The sequence below is a fragment of the Rhinopithecus bieti genome, unplaced genomic scaffold (genome assembly GCF_001698545.2).
Source record: "Rhinopithecus bieti isolate Rb0 unplaced genomic scaffold, ASM169854v2 scaffold_41913, whole genome shotgun sequence".
NCBI lineage: Eukaryota > Metazoa > Chordata > Mammalia > Primates > Cercopithecidae > Rhinopithecus > Rhinopithecus bieti.
Window position 1 is genome coordinate 2,539,277 of NW_016818964.1, and position 14,403 is coordinate 2,553,679.

Consider the following 14,403-nt stretch of genomic DNA (forward strand, 5'->3'; position numbering starts at 1 on the left):
AAAAAAAAAAAAAAAAAAAAAAAAAAAAAAATACATGTTTACATAATCCCAGCACTTTGGGAGGCCAAGGTGGGTGGATCACGAGGTCAGGCAAACTTTGAGACCAGCCTGGCCATTATGGTGAAACCCCATCTCTACTAAAAAATACAACAACAACAACAAAAATTAGCTGGGTATGGCGGCACATGCCTGTAGTGCTACTTAGGAGGCTGAGGCATAAGAATCACTTGAACCCAGGAGGCGGAGGTTGCAGTGAGCCAAGATCACGCCACTGCACTCCAGCCTGTGCAACAGAGTGAGACTCCATCTCCAAAAAAAAAAAAAAAAAAAAAATTTAGAATTAGCCAGCACGGTGGGGCGCACCTGTAATCCCAGCCACTCAGGAGACTGAGGTGGGAGAATTGCCTGAGCCCATGAGTTCGAGGTTACAGTGAGTCATGATCATGCTACAGCACTCCAACCTGGGTGACAGAGCAAGACACTGTCTAAAAACAACAAACTAAGAGGGTTGGATGAGATGAATGACTCTCACAAATGGGAGTGCTGGGATAAACATTCTGCACGTGTTACTTTAGCCTCTCCCAATGACATGGCAGGACTTTGGCTTTGGGATGACAATGACATTGATGGGTTGTTCCTGTGCTTAGCTCCATAGCACAGGCCACCTCTGAGCTGAGCATCCACATGTGATGGCAGGCAGGTGCCACACACAGAGGAAGAGGCTGGGGGTCAGAGAGGTTACGTGACTTACCCTTGGTCACCCAGCTGGTGAGTGGCAGAACAGGACCTGAAGCTAGGTTTATGGCTCCAGAGCTCCTCACTCTCCTCACCCATGGTGTTTCTCATGGTTTCTAAGGTCCTTTTCATCTCCAACTATCTGTGATTCAAGGTGTCTGATGAAGAAAAGAGATTCACAGGAGAGAGTATCGTCTTGGCAGGTAGATAAGATAAAAACCAAAGAGACAGTTGACAGGACAGTCAGGCCTAGAGCAACCTCACAACCAAAAAGCACGGTCTTTACAGGAGAAGAAATTGTGACCACCACTCAATTAGCCATCAAAACTGTTTTCTGGGCCACTAAGGAGCATGAGAAAGGGCACCACTGTCTGAAAACACATTGAACTAAAATATCAGACTTGTTAAATAAACTTTGCAACTGTCCACACTAAGCTTGCTGCCTCTGAGCAGACTGGAAGTTCTTGAACATCGATCCATTTATCCATCTGTCCAACCATCCATCCATCCATCCATCCATCCATCCATCCATCCATCCACACATCCATCTGTCCGCCCACCCATCTCCCCATGCCTCCATCCATCCACCCATCCATTCAATTGCCACTTATCTACTTATCCATCCAAACTGTCCATCCAGTCATCCACTTCCCCATCCATCCATCCACCCACCCATCTTCCCATCTATCCATCCATCCATCCATCCATCCATCCATCCATCCATTTACCCATCCATCCAACCCTAAAGCCAAAGTAAGCAAGGGTGCCTCCTCACTTACTTTGTGCACCCTCATCTACCCATCCATTCATCCATCTGTCTGTTTATCAAACATTGCTGAGCCCTGAGCTACTGGTGCCTTATTCTCAAGAGCTGCTAATTAGATATTATGTGTCTCAGACATGTAGGCCAAAAAAAGCACAGAAATGTGTTGCATTAATTATCTATTGCAACAGATTGCTTAGCGGCTTGAAACAACAAGCGTGGATTACCTCACACAGTATCTGTGGGTCAGGAGTCTGGGAGTGGCTGAGCTAGGCTCAAGGTCCCTCATGAGGTTGAACTTAAGATGTTGACTGGGAATGGAGGATGTGCTTCCAGAATAGCTCGCTTACAAGGCTACGGACAGGAGACCTCAATTCTCTACTGGCTTTTGGTTCAAGTCCTCTCAGCTCCTCATTACATGGGCCTCTCCTCGGGGCTGCTTGAGCATCCCCACTACATGGCAGCTGGCTTCCCCTAGCGCTGATCCAAGAGAGAGCAAGGAGAAAGCTGCTGAGCCTGTTATGACCTCATCTCTAAAGTCACAGATGGTCACTTCATATCAATCTCTCCACTAGGAGAGTCACTAAATCCAGACCACACTAAGGGGAAGAGTATTAGGCTCCACTTGTTAAAGGGATGGGTATCACAGAGGTTTGAACATACTTTAAAACCACTGCATGTGTGGAAGGTGCTGAGATAGAGTGTGAAGGATACTGAGAGGCAAGAGGGAGAACGTGGTCAGTTCTACCTAGAATATAGAGGGAGTCAGAGAAGTAAAGCTCTCACGAAGCGATAATGAAAGAGCTAAGTTCTATCCTAGACCTGGAATGTGACCTGAAACAACCCACCATCCCTTTCTGGGTCTCTGTGTTGTGGAAATAAATTGGGACCACCCAAAGGAGATCAAACAGAGGCCATTCATTGCGTGCTTGGTATGGCAAGGGAATTGGCCACAGTCACTTGCATTTGACAGAGACTCCCAGGCAGGCAGGGTGAGGGGAAGCATCATAGTGGAAAGGGAGAGGCCTCAGGTGTGCCCTGATTAGAGGTTGTTGGCATGGCAAAGCGGGAGGTGGCTAGCTGGAAGCCAGGCATCCTGTGATTTCATTAGGAGCATATTTGGCTTTCTCTCATTGGTGTTGAGTTGGAAGCAGTAGTCAACAATAGGGAAGCTGACCAGGATTGACCGAGCCCTGACCATTCTGGGCACATTGCCACAGAAGTTTGGTTTGGCTTCCTGTGCTGCTTGCTGCAGAGATTGTGGGCCAGGGTTCTCTTTTCCTACACAGGCAGGCCATTGTCTGTTTGTCCATTTGGGGTGGTCCTCTGAAAATCAAAGGTTGGTTGGCTGAGCTCTGAGGTCCTGCCCAGCCCTCACATTCCGAGGATCTGGCTTCTTCACCTGGAAATGAGGTGTCCAGAGATGGAGATGTACTGGATAGAAAAAGGACTGGCCTGTCTGACGGGCTGCCATGCCAGAGGTGAGGCCTTGTGGACAAACTAGAGATGAAAGACAGGGAGATGCCTCGAATGGACCCTCCTTCCTGTGGGCACTCCCAGGAGTTTCCAATTCTCAGCAACCCACAGCATCCCAGCATCTTTGACTCTGGACCTTGAAGGTTACAGGTCACCTCAGGCGACTTCCCCAGTGCACACACCAATGCTTAAATCTGCATTACTATCTTCTCCCCACCTGGCAGTCTTATTCTTGCTTGATTGCCTCTGGGGACAACAAGTTTACTCTCAGTGGAGACGGGGTGTGACCCATCTGGTCTAGCACATGAGGTGGCTTCCAAGGAGGCTAGTACAGGTGCGGCACGCTCAGCCCCTGAACACCCATCCCACGACATCCTCCCCAGGCTGACCCTGCCCTTCCCTCTTCCCCTGTGCAACAGTGACTGAGGATTTGCCTCAGGAAGGCCCCTGGCAAAAAGAGAGGGGAAGGTTAGACGGGAACCCAGACTTTTTCCAATGCCACCTCCATAGAGAAGCCTTTTTATCAGATTAGCAATGGTCAAGAGGAAACGGGACACAGGACTGGTAAATTTTGATGTGGAAACGGAGATGAGGAAAAACCTGTAAGTGCTCTTCAACTGTGATGTCATCGTTATGACAGCACAGACCTCCTAGTGTCCCCATCTCATCTGACGGTCACCATCACCCTGAAGGGCATGGCAGGGCCCCTCGTCCCAGGTGTCCCCTCTTAGGGTGTGATTCCACCACCTGCCTGCTTGCCCAAGCCTGCAAGTCTCCCTGAACTTTTCTTCTCCTTTGTGCCCTCATATCTGACCCTATAAAGTCTGTTTCCTAATGGGCACAGGAACCCATCCTTCTTGTCCCTCCCCTGCCACTGTCATGCAATAGTCATGCCCAGAGGCTGAGGCCCAGCAACCTGGGCTAAAATCCTGGCACTGATATGAACAAGTTGTGAGGCCTCTGGTGTCCGATGCCGCCTTGTTAAGCTCATCTCTCATCCTCACAGCGTCCCTTCCCCACCATCCAGCAGGATGAAGCCCAGCCTACCCTCCCTTCCTCTGTTCCTGAAGCCCAACCCACCCTCCCTTCCTCTGTTCCAGCCTCTGCCCCATCAGCCTATCCCCCAGGTTCCGTCAAACCCAGCAGCCCACACAGAGGTCGGTGAGCAGAGGACTCTTTAGCCTAGCTCTTCTTGAAGGAGATAGAGGGGTGGGGGCTTGGTGAATAAATACACCAAACAGCCCGATGATCCAGGTCTATTCTGCATGGAATTAAAGTCACATGTGGATGGAGGCAGTAGCCCTGTAGGTGGGCTGCTGGGGTTTGTATCTGGCTCTGCCATTTACTAGCTGTGACCTTCAACAAGTCACTTCGTCATTCTGTGCCTTAGCTTCCTCATCTTAAGATGGGCTGCTGATGGTATCTACTCACATGTTGTATGACAGATGGCCCTTCCCAGTGTGGGTGGGCATCATCCATTCTGTTCAGGGCCTGCATAGAACAGAAAGGTGGAGGGAGAGTGAGTTTGCTGTCTGCCTGTGACTGCTTGAGCTGGGACATCGATCTTCTACCCTCAATGCTTCTGGCTCTCAGACCTTCAGATCTGAACTGGAATCTACACAGTGGGCTTTACTGGGTCTCCAGCTTGCGGATGGTGCACTGTGGGACTTCTCTAGCTTCACAATCACGTGAGCCAATTCCTTCTAATAAATCTCCTCGTGTGTGTGTGTGCACTGTTGGCTCTGTTTCTCTAGAGAACTCTGATTAACACAGCACATGTTTAGAATAGTGGTTGACACATAGTAGGTACTCAATGAGTATTAGCAAATATTACTATCTTACCTGGTTCCATAAATACCCTCCCACTGAAAAGGTGTTCCTTTGTGTCTCACCTTGGAAGTGACAGGGCCACCAAAAGCAATCCTTGCATGTTTCTCCAGGGGGCCTCTCTGGTCTCATCTGGTGTCTATGAGCTCAGTTGCACCAGGGACTCCAAGGCCAGGCCTGTGGGATGCTGAGAGAACTGGCCTCTTAGTGCTGAGTATGCCAGAATCCCTCTGATGGCTGCCACCTGCAGCCTCCTCTAGGCCCCTGCTGACCAGGAGGTGTGGGAAGCTCTGGGTGCATACCAGTTTTGGGGATGAGGCTGGGATCAAGGAAAAAAGTATGTCTGCTTGTCTGGTAGGGTCTGCCTCCCAACTCTACATGACCCAGTTTAATTCAGTTAATTCCCAAAGCACTTCTGAGCTCCTACTCCGAGCCGGTTGGACTGTCAGAGCCCCAGAAATAAGCCAGACCCAGTCCCTGTTTTTAAGATATTCTGCAGAGCCTGGATCTTTCTGCAGATGGGCTTCAGGGGTTTAAGTGGGGGCCTGCTGCCCCAGCCCACCCAAGTCACAACCACAGCTGATCCCTCCAACTCATCTCACATTTTGGTCTTCAGTGAGGCAGTTGCTTAAAAGAAAATTTTGCTTCCTTTTTTCTTTTTCTTTTTTTCTTTTTGAACAGCCTTGGAAATAGGGCTCATATTAAACGTGACCTTGACATACGAGTTTGATTCTGACAGAGAATGAGGGAGTGAAAGGAAAGAAGGCACTCCAGGTGGAGGAAACAGCTGAAGCAAAGGTGCGGCTGTGTGCTTCTCAGAGGGGAAAGAGGGGCATTTATTGAAGATTTGCCCAGAGCCGAGTGTGAGTGAGCACCCGGATATTCAGCTCTCATGAGAGTCCTGCAAAGAGGATGCTATTATCCTCATTGGCAGATGAGGCTCAGAGAGGCAAAGTAAAGGTCAGGGCATAGACTTGGGAATTACACCCAGCTGGGAGATTTCCAGCACACACGCACTTTCTACTGCCGGAGGCTACTTGAGGGGAGGCAGACTTCCAAGCAGGTTTCATGCTGGGTGTGGCCAAGATGGACTCCAGTTGCTGGGCTTGAGTTAGCATGGCTCCCCGGTGTTGGAGCAGGCTCACTGGGCAGAGTTGGGCTAACAGGGAGGGCTTGGGGCTGTCAACATTCATGGCTACACGGACACGGATCAACCATTTATAATTAGAGTTATAACTTAAACAATCAACAAAAAAGACTTGATAAGTACCTTCACCTCCCAGCATACACACATCACATCTATTATTGCCACAAAGAGTTGGTGACCAAAGGAAGCTGGTTCAGAAGCCCGGCCCTGTGTTAACGTCCCGTGGGGTCTGAGCAACATGGAAATACCCCGGGAACAGATAGATCTATTCTGTGTCCTCCCAAGGCCTCTGGAGTTCCTAGGATATTCATCTTATAAAATGGTTGGTGGGAAATAAGCCATGAAAACAACAGAAACCTGATAGGTAGGTAAGTAGATACATACGGGGACTGGATGGATGGATGGATGGATGGATGAATAGATTATACATACATATTCTATATATATTCTCTCTATATATATTCTCTCTATATATATTCTCTCTCTATATTCTCTCTATATACATATTCTATATATATTCTCTCTATATATTCTAATAAACCTCCTTGTGTGTGTGTGAACTGTTGGTTCTGTTTCTCTGGAGAACCCTGATTAATACACCACATGCTTAGAATAATGGCTGGCACATAGTAGGTACTCAATGAGTATTAGCAAATATTACTATCTTATTTATAAGATATATATATATGTATGTGTATATATATAGAGAGAGAGAGAGAGAGAACATAGACAGGAAGGAAGGGGGCAAGACTTGGAGTTGCAAGGATACTGTCCCACAGTCTTGCCTAGCTGGACAGGACCAGGGTCAGCTAGGAGCAGGGAAGGGACCAAGATGAGACAGAGCTGCTGCTGTCAGAACCAAGGGCCCAGGGGCTGCTCTGTGCGGGGGCTTCATCACCCTCCAAATAAAGGGTTCGAATGTACAACTAACATCCCCAAGCAGAGATCTTACTTTGATCAAAGCTGTAAGCCCAGAAAGTGCTGGCACATAGTAGGTGCTCAAGGCGTAATTTTGAATGAATGAGTGGAAAAGTTTGCCCACATCCTAACTGGGTTTTGTAGGCAAACTGTCCTCCCAGCTGCCCCAGGCCTGGAAGAAGCCATAAGTGTGCCCCAACTTGAAGGGCAGGTGGTATCAGGAGCACTGGCTATGGGGCCTGAGGACCCAGGTGCAAGGCCTGACTTTGCTGTTAACTGAGAGTTCAGTTCACTGTATACAAAAGCCCTCTGAGGTGGACACCACTATCCCCATTTTACAGACAAGGAAACTGGGACCTCAAGAGATCAAGCCACTTGCCCAAGGTCACAGAATGTGGCAGTCTTAAAACATGGCCCCTCCAAAAACATTTTTAAAAGAAACAAAGAAAAAGAATTAAAAAAAAAAAAACAAAAGAAAAAAAAAACATGGCCCCAAAGTTCTTTGACCCTCTTCCCATTGAGAGGTGGGGTCTACATCCCTTCCTCTTGAATCTGGACTCTGTGACTGCTTGACTAAGAGAATACTATGGAAGTGATGTGGTGCTGGTTTTGGTTTCTAGGCCCCACTTATAAGAAACTAGCAGGCTCCACTTCCTGTGTCTTGAGATGTTTACATTTGGAACCCAGCCGCCATGCTGTGAGGAAGCCAGGACGCCACAGGGAGAGGCTACTGGAGCTGTGCCTGCAACAGTCCAGCTCAGGCCACAGCCAACAGCCAGCATCAAGGCCCAGACATGAGAGAGGAGGACTTTGAGATGGCTCTGGTCCTGGCTGTCAAGTCACCCCCAGTCTTTGAGTCTTTCCAGCCCCAGACATTGCAGATGGAGATAAGTGGCTCCCACTGCCCTTTCTGAATTCCTGACCCATGAGTGCCACTGAGTTCAGGGAGGTTGCTACAGCAACAGTGACAGGGGCACACAACCGAGAGCAGTGGGGCCATGGCTGGAAAGCAGATCCTGCTGACCCCAGAACCCATCTCTTCTCCACTGCCTCAGTTTACCTGGGACATCTGCACTTCAGATGCACTGCCTGAGGTGATGGGGCCCTTGAGGGGTGATTCAGTCAAACCTAGGAGGTTCATAAATAACACTCCCAGCTGCTCCGTGGGCTGACGCATCTGTGTAGGGCTGGCCCCTAGGAAGAGACAGATGGGAACTGTCAAGGAGCTCCCTGAGCTCAGATGGGGGTGGATTCTGATCTCAGGTCTGCCAACTTCTAGCTGCATGAACTTGAGCGGGTCACTCTGTGCCTCAGCTTCCTCCTCTGTACAGCGGGGTTACCAAGAAGGACCCGATAGCCTGTTGGAGGACTCTGTGTGTGAGACCGAGGCCCTGTTGCCTCCGTGAAATGAATGTTATCAAAGCTCTTACTGGCGCTTAAAAGTCTCAGAGCATCAGCTCAGGATGGGCCAGTGTTCAGTGGGAGGGTCACAGGCCCCAGGGCAGGGCTACGCGGGAAGGGGAGATTCAGGCGAGGTCAGAGGTCCTGAGCAGAATGCTCTCCTGCACTGTGCCAGAGAGCTCTGTGCGGGAGTCAGAAGCCGGGATCCCAGCGTGGAGCTTTTAGACTTTTTTGAGGAGATCATGCTCCATATATTCCTTTCAAATGAGATCACCATGTGACAGGATTGAGAAAAAGAAAGACAGTGACTCTCCAGCTCCTACTTTGTGTCTCTCTGGTCACTGTTAATTAATATTGAAATTAACATAGATTTTAATTATTTTAAAATTAATTGTCTTAATATTCCAGTAAACTTTAATATTGTTAACAAAATTTAATTAATATTGAAAATACACTCTGTAACTATCTCATGAGCTGTAACAGTGAAATGTAACAGTGAATTTGTGCATTAAAAGTGTTAATTCTGTTCTATGTCAACACTGAAAATACCATCGTTTCTGCACCCCTGGTTTAGCATGTCTTTAAAAATTTCTTATTGATATATAATAGTTGTACATATTTTGGGAGAACATACGTTATTTGGCTACATGTATATGATGTGTAATGATCAGATTGGGTACTTGGGATATGCATCACTTCAAACATTTTATTTTTTTAATATAATGAGAGCCTCAGAAAACGGATGTGGTACAGGGCTCTCCTGAACCCAGGTTGGGTGTTTCTGGGGACTGTGACCATTCACGATAGGACTCAACCTCCTTGGGGAGAGACCTGGCAAGGGACCTGCCAAGACCCTGGCTCCATGACAAGAGAAACTGAGACAGGGGCCCCGAGGCATGGGCTGGGCCAGTGCCCAGGAACGTAGGAAGTTCTCATTCATTGACAGCGTATTTCCTGTGCAGGTCTGTGTATGAGGCTCTGTTCTAGGCATAGGGATACAGCAAGAAGCAAGAACCCAATTCCCTGACCTTGTGGGACCTGTGCTGTGGTGGGCAGACAGGCAATGAAGTGCAGTCAGTACCCAGAGATCTCATGTGCCCAGCGCCAGGGAGAGGAAGAAAGCAGAGAAAGAGGTGAGGATAGAGAATGGGAAGCCCGCACTAGCGAGTCAGTTGAGTAAAGACAGAAAAGAGGGGGAGGGTGAGCCATGCAAGTATCCAAGGTAGGAGCTGACAACATTTTTCCATAAAGGACCAGACTATAAATACTCGGGGTTTTGTGTATACTCTGGGGTCGGTCACAACCCTCAACTCCACTGTCATAGGGCAAAAGCAGCATAGACAATATGTCAATGGGTGGCCTGGCTGTGTTCCAATAAAACTTTATTTACACAAACAGGTGGCAAGCCTGTGTGTGCAACCACTGAGCTAAGGGAAAAGAATTCCAGGAAGAGGGAACAGCAAGTGCAAAAGTCCTTGGGTGGGAGTGAGCCTGGTGCCTGAGGAACAGCAAGAAAAAGGATGTGACTGGTGAAGGATGACCAGTGGATAAGGTTAGAGAAATAACTGGCAATGGAACAGGGAAGGAGGACAGAAGAGGCTCTTGTTTGACTTGGCCCTGTTCAGGGCTTGTCCAGGGACCCTTACCCTGGGGATGTGGCTACAGACCCAACTCTAAGCTCCACTGAACACACCTGAGCTCACATCCAATGCCATGCTTCTTGCCCTGGGAAGGATTGGCTGAGGTCTGTTGAAACATCAACAAGAGTTCTCACCCTGGGAGTGGACTGCAGCCCTCCAGCCCAAGTCTTCCCCATCTTCTCCTTTATCTACATGCTTGTTACCAGTGGAGGGTCTTGACTACAAGTCATCCAGGTTCTTGGCATTTTGAACTAAGAATTGGACAAAATGCACAAACAAAGCAACGAAAGAATGAAGCAATGATTTACTGAAATGAAAGTACTCTCCACAGAGTGGGAGCGGGCTTGAACAAGTGGCTCAAGAGCACTGATTGCAAATCTTCTAGGGTTTAAGTACCCTCTAGAGGTTTCCCATTGGTTGTATAGAGTTACACCCTATATAAATGAAGCCTTGGCCCACGACCAGTCTGATTGGTGGCAGGAGGTGACTGATCAGAGGTACTTTACATTTTTTTCTTATGTTTTATTTATTTATTTTATTATACTTTATGTTCTAGGGTACATGTGCACAACGTGCAGGTTTGTTACATATGTATACATGTGCCATGTTGGTGTGCTGCACCCATTAACTCGTTATTTACATTAGGTATATCTCCTAACCCTATCCCTCCCCCCTCCCCCCACTCCACAACAGGCCCCCATGTGTGATGTTCCCCTTCCTGTGTCCAAGTGATGTCATTGTTCAATTCCCACCTATGAGTGAGAATATGCAGTGTTTGGTTTTCTGTTCTTGCGATAGTTTGCTGAGAATGATGGTTTCCAGCTGCATCTGCAACACAGTGGGAAAAGGGGTAGGCTTTGCAAAGGAAGCAGCCTCTAATCCTTATTACTTGGGTGTGGAAAGATGGTGTTTTCCTTTTGATTCAGTTCTAGGAAGTCAGTGTGAATTGCCTTAGGGTCCCTGCCTCCAGACACTATTCTCCTGCCTCACGCTCTTCTTCCCAGTCTCCCCTCCACCCCAGACCAGCAGAGCTCAAACAACCCCTACTCATCCTTTAGCCTGCTGGAAGGGACCCCAGCCCAGGAGCTGGGCACTGTTTCCACCAAGCTTATCCGATGAGAAGTGTGAGGCCCACACAGATGAAATCACTGCCCAGATGAGTGAGACAGGAACAAAATGCAATTGTCTGACTCCTAAGGTGTGTGAGTGATCTCTGTGGGTGATTAACATGCTCCAAGGGGTTTGCCATGTGCCAGGTATTGGAATGCCATCCAAGGAGCCAATGTTGGTCTAGGAGAGCTCACCTTGGTGCTAGGGTGGAGGTAAGGGGCCACAGCGTTCACAGCAGTAACTCTTCATAGTCCCAGCACGCCCCACAAGGAGCGAGTCAGGGAGTGCAGGAAAGCAATGCTGAGGCAGGTGAAAATGGCCCTTTTGCTGATGATGCAAATGCCCCTTTCCTGAGAGACGACGGCAAATTCAGAGAATTTTGGAAAAGTTTGTTATGGGCTAGATTTGGGCTACAGACAGAGTTGTGATCAGAGGCCAGGAACTAAATGATAAATGCCGATGAAAAGTCTCTATTACTCAAGTAGGACAGGTGCTCCAGGTGGCTGGGGATTTGTAAGGCAAGAAAACACAATGCCCACCCCGACCCCACCTTCCCCTAAGGGCACTGTAGACACTGGCTGAGCTCAAACCCCACCTCCTCTGCCACCTATCTCAGTGACTAGGGGAGAGTTCTATCTCCCTGATCCTCATTTCTGAATCTGTCAAATGGGAAGAACAATGCCCATCTCGGGTTTTATTGACTCATTGATTTATTTGTTTAGTGAGGATTAAATGAGATGGCAAATATCTAACTCATGGGGCACTGCAGTATTCAATGCGAGTTAGACCCCTGCCCCTTCATTTTCCCTTGGAAACCCCATCTCAGGAGGCAAGGGATCCTCTCTGACGATGAGGGTGTGCTGTTTGTGCCACATACCTGAGGGACAGTGTGGGAGGAGGGGTGGGAGTCAGGCACTGACATGCACTTGCTGATTACAGATTGTTTTACAACTGTCTATTGGAGCTCCTAAAATGGCTCAGGAGCCAACCAACCATTTTAGTCTATGTTCCGGTTTGTTTATTCATTCATTCCTTCATTCATTCATGCATTCAGTCAGTCAGTCATTAAGCATGTGTTACGTGCCTGCTGCATGCAAAGATACATGGGGATTCAACCTTTCTACTTAACCTTATCTCACCTCACTCCCTGCAGTGACCTCTCCTCCCCACTGCACTGAGCTTCTCACTGTCTCCGCTCTCCAAAATGCCTAACACTCTCCGCCTCAGTGCCTTGACTCAAGCTATGGCTGTTGCCATCACTGCTGCCTCTCATCCATGAAACAAAGTGGCATGTCTGAAAGATCCCAGGTTCAGAGTCAGGAGGTAAGCATCCCAATCTTGGCTCTACCTCTCACTAGCTGTTAAGTTATTTAGTCTACATGAGCCCCAGTTTCCACATCTGCCAGATGGGAATGACATTAGGATCTATCACAGAAGGCTATTGTGAGAATAAATACTATGAGACGTGTAAGATATCTATTATGGCTAAGTCAGTGCCCAGCCTGGAGTTGAAACTTAGTAGCAAATGTCTGTTGAAAGGACCTGATGAATTCTGGCTTGGGAGGTGGGAAACTTGAATCTTGGTCACAGGAATATGTGCTTGAATAAGTCACCGCTTTTCTCAAGGGGCTCCAATCCCTTGATTAAAATTGCAGGGTTGGATCACCAGAATGCCAAGTATTGACATCCCTGGCTTCCCATCCTGTGATTCTGAACTGGATCCAGGGACACTTGGCACACAGCCAGCTTCATCTCCATCCTCCCTAGAGGAAGACATCACTAGTTGATCAGAATGTTCTATCTGCTGAGCCCTTGGAATCTCTCCACAGGGCACCTGCCAGTCATCACTAATCAAATCCGAGATGACAGTTGAGATCAAACAGACTTTTCATTCCTAGTTGGTGCCTGGGTGAGTGACGAGGCCTACCAGTGCTGGAGGACACAGTCAAGGTGATGGACGTGTGGGGTGGGGAACGTGCAGAACAGGGGTGTGAATGTGGGGCGGTGGTCCACTGGGGATGCCCCACAGGGCACAGATGCCACCATCATGTCACTTTTGTCCCACTAGCTCTTCCTTATGGCTTCACCTGGGCAGCCATTATATCCAGCCCAGGGGAGAGGTGAAGGCAAGGGAAGGGCACCGATTATGAACCAGGTGATGTGTTTGTTGAGTTTTCATGGCTGATATCTTAATCCTCATTATCAACCCTGCCAGGGAACTGGTCTTAGCTCCACTTCAAGGGTGAGGAATAGGAGGCTCAGAGCTTACTGATCATGATGATTAATCACAAAATTAGTCACAGAAATTGGCTTGGGTTACACTCCAGCTTCACCTCTTTCGGCTGTGGAGTCTTGGGCAAGTCACTTAGTCAACCTGTGCCTCAGTGTCCTCATTTGTAGAGTAGGCATAATAGCAATATCCACCTCATTATGAAGGAGTTAATACAGAGGAAGTTTTGAAACATTATTAGCATTTAATAAGAGGTCAGTAAACTATTTTCAAGGCTGTTAGCATGGATTTCATATTCATTTTGCTATCCCCAGCATCTCAGAGAATATCCTGTACATAGTAGGTATTCATTAAATGCTTTGGACCCACTTGTTGAGCATTATCAACTCCCCAGAAAAGTCCCACATAGGTCTTCTTGTTGCCAAAGAGGACATCTCAAAGAAAATAACGAAAATATACTGAGCTAAACAAAATGCAAGCACAACATATCAAAATTTGTGAGATGCAGCCAAAGCAGTGCTGAGAGGAAATTTTATAGCACTAAGAGGCCTACATTAGAAAACAAGAAAGATCTCAATCAATGATCAAAGCCATGCCCTCAGGAAAAGAAAAGTGAAATAAGCCCTAAGCAAGAAGAAGAAAGGAAATAATAAAGATAAAAGCAGAAGTCAATGACATTAAAACAGAAAAGAAATAGAAAAAAAAATAAAATAAAAAAGAGCTGGTTCTTTAAACAGATCAATCAAATTAACAAGCTTCTAACAAGACTGATCAAAAGAGAGAAGACATAGATTATGATATCAGAAGTGAAATGCAGCCAGGTGTGGTGGCTCACGCCTGTAATCCCAGCACAGTGGGAGGCTGAGACGGGAGGATAGTTTGAGCTCAGGGGTTTGAGACCAGCCTGGGAAAATAGTGAGACCTCCTCTCTACAAAAAAATTTTAAAATTAGCTGGGTGTGTTGGCATGAACTTGTAGTCTCAGCTACTCGGGATGCTGAGGTGGGAGGATTGCTTGAGTCCAGGAGGTCAAGACACTGCAGTGTGCCACAATAGTGCCACTGCACTGCAGTGACAAAGCAAGACCTTGTCTCAAAAAAAGAAGAAAGAAAGAGAGAGAGAGAGAGAAAGGAAGGAAGGAAGGAAGGAAGGAAGGA

At 47.7% G+C, this 14,403-nt stretch overlaps 1 protein-coding gene and 1 long non-coding RNA gene across 2 annotated transcripts in view; one reads left to right on the plus strand and one right to left on the minus strand.

Moving 5' to 3' along the window:
* The window catches only part of LOC108519091 (uncharacterized), a 4,822-nt gene extending 2,858 nt beyond the window's left edge, over positions 1–1,964 (minus strand). Inside the window, exons 1-2 of the long non-coding RNA XR_001882522.1 lie at positions 1,726–1,964; positions 752–893 (exon numbers count right to left, since the gene is read on the minus strand). This is a non-coding gene — a long non-coding RNA (uncharacterized LOC108519091). The remainder of the gene's footprint in view (positions 1–751; positions 894–1,725) is intronic.
* A 10,902-nt stretch (positions 1,965–12,866) lies between these two features.
* FAM181A (family with sequence similarity 181 member A) overlaps positions 12,867–14,403 on the plus strand; it is an 11,106-nt gene continuing 9,569 nt past the window's right edge. Inside the window, exon 1 of the mRNA XM_017857997.1 lies at positions 12,867–12,967. The gene's annotated coding sequence lies outside the window, so the exon portion shown is untranslated. The remainder of the gene's footprint in view (positions 12,968–14,403) is intronic.